Here is an 8,502-nt window from a genome sequence, read left to right as displayed (position 1 = left end):
TCTCTCTCTCTCTCTCTCTCTCTCTCTCTCTCTCTCTCTCTCTCTCTGTCTGTCTCTCTCTCTCTCTCTCTATATATATATGTATACATACTATTATTACTATTACTTTACATGCAACTGGGAAATAAGGTATACAGGCATAGAGACCCATATCCTCCTGGAAAGTCAGAGAGGAGATGGGGGAAGATATGTGAGAGAGCAGATCGGGGGAGGGGATATTCAGTGGTATCACTATTTTGGGGTGGTGCCTAGGGGAAAAATGGGGAGAAAATCTGCAACTCAAAATCTTGTGGAAATAAATGATGTAAACTAAAAAAAAGACAGGAAAAAAGGAGTCTCATGGGATTATTATGAGCAAAATACTTTGTAAACCTTAAAATTTAAGGTTTAAAGTTCTAGACCCTTGGCAGCAACCTTTTGACTGAGTCCAAGTTTTACCAAACAATTTTTTTTTATTATGTGAAGTTTTGGTTCAGTCAAAGGGCTGCATTTGAGGACTCTAGAGGGTCACACGTGCCCTCAATGCCACAGGTTCCTCTCCCCTGCCTTAAACACTATATAAATGTAAGCTATCATCTCATCTTTTTAAACTTTTAATCTCCCACAACATATAAGAGTGCCTACATGTAGTAGGTGGTGAATGTATGTAGCTTGAATTGAATTAAATTAAATTTAAACCTAAAAAAATGGCCTTGGAGTCTTTTTTCATGTCTGATCAAGCTCTAAGTGCTCTATCACCCTACTTCAACTGTCTTCATTATGGCTATCAGAACAAATTGCTCTTCTCTGCCCATTCTACCTGGACCAGGGTAGGAGGAATCTCCTATATACAGAAAAGGTCTGTGGTTAAACTGTTGGCTAACATGGTTTACTGGTGTGTGGCTGCTGCGTATTCTACAGCTTCTTGGAGTGATAGAGGAGAGCTGGGTGAGAAGTGGGCACCAAATGTAGAAAGCAGCCCTGAAGAGAACTCAGCAGCCCTCACACCAGAGAAACTTGTCTTTCCTGAACACTTTACACCTCAGACAGATGAGAACATTATGTTACATACATATCCCACCTCTATCCTGCAGTAAGGTAGATTTCCTGCCAAAATTAAATAAGATAATATGGGACAGACTTTGTAAACCTAAAAACCCTACTTAAATTATTATTATATAATTAATAATAATGATAGGATAATTATTAATCATATTAATGAATAACAATGACAATACTATCAATTTATTATTATTTCTATTATCATATGGTGGCCTGATCATGAGTAAATCATTTCTGATTCAATCATAAATTCACCACTTAATAACATAATAATATTTATTAAATCTTTCACTAATTTGACAGACAAATTTTAAGTATCTACTAAGTGCCAAGCACTGTGCTCAGAACCAGGGATTAAAAAAAAATAGTCTTTGACATTAAAGAGTTGTTCCTTTAAATAAGGCTTATTTACTAGACTCATAAAAATAATATGCCAAAGTGTCAAAAGAATTATGGGATGTAGTTAAGGAGATAGTTTCAGAAATCTTTGAAAAATGGTGGAGAATGAATGGGAGGAGTGATGCAGGACTGGGGATAGCTACATTTTGTCACTGTGATGTTCATTCGCCTTTATGAATTCTGTACCATTTTGTTAAGGCTAAGCATGTCTGTCAGCTTTGGTGCTGAGTAGCTCCAGTATGCCAATGTCATATGGCTAGAGATCACTGAAATATATCAGATGAGATTCCATTGGGGAAGGAAGCAACATGATCACAAATTTCTGAATGCATGTAGCTAAGCTGTATGATCTCTCTTCTCCTCATCATGAAGCTTCTACACAAAGGAATCAACCTGCATCTCCATTTTTCACTAGTCCTTTTCTCAATGGGATGTATGGTGTGCTTGGGGAAGACTAGTTCCTTTGGTGTGAATGATGCTGATCACTTTTCAAGGCTGCCTTCCACCTTCAGTGTCCTTCTAATCCACGTAACTTTCACCTGTGGCTCCAAGAACCTGTAGCATGCCCAGCAGCCACATCCCAGCAAACCATTTTGGCAGACAGGCTAAACCAGGTTGAAGGTAAGTGAGAAGTCTCAAACTGGTTGTTGAGTTAGGGGATTGTCTAACCCAAGCATGTGAAGACTTCCCCAGGTGGAATGGGTGGATGAAAACAATATATTCCAAAGGCCATGAAGGCAGTTGAAGGAGGCTCTGTGGAGTTCTTAGAGCTTAGTTAGACATTGAAGATGCCAATGAATCTTGAACCACCACCAGTCATCTTGACTGATATGCCATTGGACTGTAATGTCTCTGGAGGAGAGTGTGAGGCTGATGAGTTCATGCAACTCTGCCTCAGTTAAATCCAATTTACAAACAAATCAAAAGACACCACCATACCCTTTTACCATTTTTGCCTATCTCAAAGTCCTGTGGTGACAGGCAAGTGATGAAACAGCAGGTGTGGATACACTGGGAGTTGTAGTCACAACCCTGCATGCAGGCAGCCCAGGCCACAGCATTGTTTTCTCACCAGAAGCAGCAGTGGGATTTGGTAGCCCCCAGGTTGCCTAAGCAGCCTTTAAGTTTTTTTTGCTTCAATTGCCCAAGGTCACATGGCTAGTTTTGTGTGTGTTTGTGTGTGTGTGTGTGTGTGTCTGAGGTTGGATTTGAACTTGGGTCTTCCTGACTTCAGGGCTGGTTCGCTATTCACTGCGCCACCTAGCCGCCCCATCTGAGCAGCCTTTTAAGGACCACACTGCTCACCCCCTGGTATGAAGAAGAGGGTAGAAAAGGTGACCTAAAACTTTCTGCTTATCCAGTCCTGCTCTGATTACCACAGCAAGTGGGGATCACACTGTGGCTTAAACACAAAAAATGTATAAAAACTTCTACAAGATGATTCCATTCACCATTGGCACATGGGGGGTGTTTATAGACAACACAGAATCCAGGTGACATGAAAGATGAACAGCTCCTATTGCAAGAGAACTCAGCAGGTAATTGCATCCAAATAGTAGCCCTGAGTGAAACAAGGCTGAAAATGAAGGTCAGCTCACTGAAGTTGGAGCTGGATACATGTTTTTCTGGAATAGCCACAGTGAAAGGGAATGCCATGAACCTAGTGTAGGTTTGAAATCAAAACTAATCTAGTCAACAAGCTTGTATGTCTTCAAAAGGAGTGAATGACAGGCTCATGACAATGCGATTGCCACTTGCAGGAAAATGCCATGGCACCATCATCAGTGTCTATGCTCCCTCCATGATGAAGTCTGAAGAGGTCAAAGAAAAATTTTATGAAGACCTGGAGACCCTTAACATCAATGTGTCAAAAGAGGACAAGCTCAGGGTTTGGGAGGCTCTGAAGGAAAGTGTGGGAGAGAAGAGGTATTAGACTGACTGCCAGACGGAAGTTCTACAGTCGTTGTGCTCACTTCAGTGCTGGATGCCTGGGAAAACTGGACAGTCTGCCAGCACCATGCCAGAAAAGTGAAGCATTTCCATTTGAATTGCCTTAGAAAGTTTCTGAAGATCACGGTACCAGACACTGAGGTTCTTGCTCAAACTAAACTGCCAAGTATTCAAACTCTACTGCAGAGTGCACAGCACCAATGAGCTCATTACATTGTTAAAATACAAAATGTATGTTTGCCAAACAGACTATTTTATGGAGAACTCACACAGAGCAAGCATTCACATGTTGGTCAAAAGAAGTGATGCAAGGATGCTAGCAAGATCTCTCTTAAGAACTCTGGAATTGATTGTGTGACATGGGAGACAATGGCACAGGACTGTTCAGCATGGCATGCCCATATCAATGAAGTGGCTGTGCTCTATGAGCAAAGCAGAACTGAAGTATTTCAAAAGAAATGTGAGATGCACAAATTTAAAGAATACACACTAAATGTTCATATGGGTTATTTTGTGCGTGTAAAACCACGCACGAGCAGCTTTCCACTAGAATGCTACTGTGAACAGCTTTTAAGGTTCTGATTACACAATATAGTGAACACTCTATTCCATAACAAATCAGAGCAAAGCATTTACAGTAAATTAAGGTACAGTATTCATAATATTACAACTTATCACAGAAAATCAAAATACAGCATTCACAACAACTTATCACACAAAATGGGCACACAGTTTTCACCACAGTGAAAACTTTCACCAAAGTTTTGAATGAAGAAAATAATTTAGTAACTCAATCCTTCAATCATCTCAATCATTCACTTATCCTTAAGGAGGTTTGCCTCAATAGCCAAAGTTCTCCACTGATGCAGCACACTAAGTTATAAATTAGTCACTATTCAATTATCATTCACTATTAAATCATCAGAAAATACACAAGCCCTCTACCCCTCCATCACTAGTAAATGACAATTTCTCAGTCAGTACACAGTATCCAAGTAAAGTCTTCTTTTGGCTTGACTCAGGATGGTCACTCAGATTCCCTGGATCCCCTTCCATGGTTCCAGGTCCTACCTGGATTCACCAAATTGTCGCCTGGGTTCAAAGGCAGACGGCTTCCAGGTTCTTGTCCAGCTCTATGAGCACTTCCTGTTTCACGCTGAAGCTCACAACATCCAATCCACCTTAAATCCTTCACAGTCTCTGCTCCTGGGAAGTCAAGGCTTAACAAAGCCACAAACAGGTTCATGAAAAGTACCAGCGTCATAGTCATGCTTCCTCAGTCTTCGGCAGCTCCAGCTGGCCCTTGGATGTCTTTGGCAGCTCCCAGAAGCTCCAGCTGCCCCTCAGACTCAGCAGCTCCTCAGCGGAAGCTCCAGTTCTTTCCAAGAACCAAAATCACTTCACCCAGGTTCCTCAAATCAAAATCATTCTCTCCAGCCTGGGGGGCCTTTCCTCTTCAGCCTCCCCAGCAGCAGCAGCTTCTACCTCCACGAAGCTTGCTCCAAGAAGATCTGACTTTCCCCTCCAGGTTCTGTCCTTGTATACAGCTTTGCTCCTCCCTATTCAGCCCCTTCCTGTTACATCATCAACAGGGGATCACACCTTCTGTTTCTTTAACAGAGGCTTGATTAATTACTAAGGGCTAAGTACCTGTTACCTTTGCCAATACAAAGAGATCAAATTACATTACTATTACTGTGCCTGGCCCGTGGTAGAGCATTTGGAATCTGTATTGGTCTGATTAGCCACAATTGGATGCACTGTAACTTGACTTTAACATAGTGATATCATTTGGTCCTCTTTGAGAATGAAAGACAAAAACCAGTCCCTCTTTTCTCAGTGCATTGTGTTCAACTCTGTTGAAATATTCTTTGCATAATCATGAATAATGTCCTTTGGAAATTAATCCAATGGCCTTCCTCAGTCATTTTCCTATTGATCTTTGAAGACTCTATGTTGATCACTTCCTCTCTGATATTTTTTTCTTCTTTTACTTTTTGAAAGCATATGCTCATGCGTCTCCTATGTCTTTGTATACTTTTTTTTTAAATCTAGGTCCTTTTTTCTCATCACACCTCTAAAGGAGCTGCTCCCTGCCTATACAATCTTTTTTTGTTATGTATGTGATAATTCCTACTCCCATTAATTCATTTATCATTATAATAGATTTAACCCTCAAATTTACACTTCTAGCTTGTTCTGGAAAATAGAACTGACTAAAGATCAGTTCCCTAGAATAAAATGAGATACTTCTAAGTCATTTAACCATAAACCAAAGGAGATTTATTTAAGTCATTTATTTAAATAAGACATTAATTTAAGTCATTAAGCAGGGGGATAGACAAGAAAATGCTGTGAGTTGATTCAGCTGAGTGAAGCTCTCTTGTCTCTGAATTAAGCATTGTGTGATAACCCAGCCCCCTCCTACCTTTGCAGTCTTCTTACTCAATATAGCTCTGCTTCATTAAACCTAATTCACTTGCAAGTCAAGACATAAGCCTCTTGATGTCACTGGTTCTCTTTGAGAATGAAGGATAAATAACAATCTGTGAGTAGTATTAGCTGCTACTTGGGTACCCAAATGGTCAGTTCCAATTGGGCAATGCTGCTATTTCCTCCCTCCTAACTCCTCCCCCTTCTTCATTCTCCCTCTTTTTCTGTTGTCCAAAGGAATATAAATTTTGATCACTCATACTTTGCAAAATATGTTGGGGTTTGGGAGCTATATTCTGACCCCCTCACTTATTTATTTTATCATTGCTTTGTTTAAAAAAAAACTGGGATAATTAAGTCTTTTGTCTCATGTAGTTTTCATTTATGATTTCTTGAAATATAACTCAGGAAAACCAAGCTTTGATGAAGCCTATTGGGATTCAAAAGGAGCTACTTGACTTTGCCATTAAATCCAAACCACTTTGGCTCTCACTGATTGGGCAATGATTGGCCCCAACCCTAGTCTCACTTGCTCATTGTTTGAGTTTTGATGGCTCAGAGTGAATATAAATAGCAAAGTTTCTGTTCTGGCCAGAAACTCTGAGGTTCTTCAGCTCCCAGATTGATTCTTTTGTGAAGGCAAACTAGGGAATCTTTTTGCTTCAATTATTGCCTAGACTTTATGACTGAGGGGGTATTGTCTCAAAAAAACTGAGACCTCAGGAAGACTTTCACTTAAAAAGGTCAAGATCTCCCACTGCATCCGAGGCCATCACCAGTTGTTCAGACCTGTGTCTTGCCGATAGACTCTAATGACTGGAGGAGAGAGTGAGGCTGATGACTTTGCACAGCCCTGTCTCATGTAAATCCATTTCAGAAGACATCCACCTCCCAATATCATTGGTCCTATTTGAGAATTAAGGACAAACAACAATGTTGACGATGATGAAGATGACGATGACAACAACAACTCCAAGAACCCCGCTGTGATCTATCAGCCAATTTCAGAGCCAAGTTCTAGCCTTCATGGATATTTTTACAAAGGAGAAACAGAAGTAGTTTTACAGTGTTTTATTTTTTCCAATTATATGTAAGGACAATTTTCAACATTCATAAAAGGGGATCTGAAACATCTCTTTAAAAAACAACTGATCTGGAGAACAGATCGAGGAAAGATAATACAGGAATTGTCAGTCTACCTGAAATCTATGATCAAAAAAAGAATCTGGGTACAATGTTACAAGAAATTATTAAAGAAAATTGCCCTGAAGTTCTAGAACCAGAAGGTAAAGTACAAATGAAAAGAATCACTTATCACCACCTGAAAGAGATCCTAGGAAGAAAACTTACAGGAATGTCATAGTGAAGTTAAAAAATTCCCAGGTTAAAGAAAAAAATATTGCAAGCAACAATAAGAAAATAAACACTGTGAAAAAACAATCAGGATTTCAGAAAACCTAGAAGTTTCTATACCAAATGAACATGATTGTGTTTGTCCTTCATTTTCAAAGAGGACCATGGCATCAGGGAAATGATGCCATGACTTGCAGTTGACTTTTATTTGAGTGAGGGAGGATTGTGCTAGGCTACCAGCCTCACTTTCTCCTCTAGAGTCATCTGGATCCAGTGACTATTTATCAGGATGATTGTAGATGACCCAGGATGCAATGAGAGGGAACATTATATTTCAAAGAGCAAAGGGGCTGAGGTTGCATCCAAGAATAACCTATCCAGCAACTTTGAGTATAAGTCTGAATGAAAAGAAATGGACATTTGGTGAACTGAAAAAAATTTAAGTATTGTAACAAAAAGGCCAGAACTCAATGGAAAATTTGATATAAAAGATCTAGAAAAAATATAAGGAAATCATTAAAAAATAATTACAAGGCAATGATTAAGGTCTAATTCATTACTTATGATACATGAATATGTTATCAATATTAGTCATTAATAGCTATCATTAGTAATAATATTCTTAAAACTGCTATCATTACTGAGGTAGTTTGAAAGAGAGGTTGGTTTGAGTTGTGTATGATGATGTCATTATAAAAGATAAAACTGGGTAGGAAGAGGTTAAAAGGAGAAATTGTCTCATGAAAATGGGGCATGAAAGGAAGAACTAATAGAGGAAGCAGGTGGGAATGGAAGGCTGGTAATACTGGAACCTTACTTTCATCTGGGTTGAAGAGGAAACAACATACTCATATGAAGAGGTTTAGAAGTCTTCTGAATTTCTAGAAAGGTAATAAAACTGGGGCATGGAGAAGGAGGGACTTCTGGAAGGGTATACAGATTAAAATTAGGAGGGTGAGGTAAATAGATAAGGGAGGGACTTTTAGAAAGGTCGTTAAGTAAGGAATAAGAGGGTAAGAGGACAAAATAAGGTAATAGTGATACGGTAAAAAGAGAGTCCGAGAAGGAAAATAGTGATTAAAAATAAGATAGAAGGAAATTCACAAATAGTAATTGTAACTTTGAATTGCATTAGAAAAATAATACTAAAATTCATTTGGAAAAAACAAAGTCAAGAATACCAAAGGAAATAATGAAAAAAAATATAAAGGAAGGAGGTTTAGCAGTATCAAATTTTAAACTACAGTATGAGGCAGTAATTATCAAAACTATCTGGTACAGGTTAAGAAATAGAACTCTAATATTAGATAATCTAATAATAAAAAT

The sequence above is a fragment of the Petaurus breviceps genome, unplaced genomic scaffold (genome assembly GCF_028583685.1).
Source record: "Petaurus breviceps papuanus isolate PSGF00001 unplaced genomic scaffold, PetGlider_PUasm1.0 462, whole genome shotgun sequence".
Taxonomy (NCBI): Eukaryota; Metazoa; Chordata; class Mammalia; order Diprotodontia; family Petauridae; genus Petaurus; species Petaurus breviceps.
Note: the sequence above shows the minus strand (reverse complement) of the source record.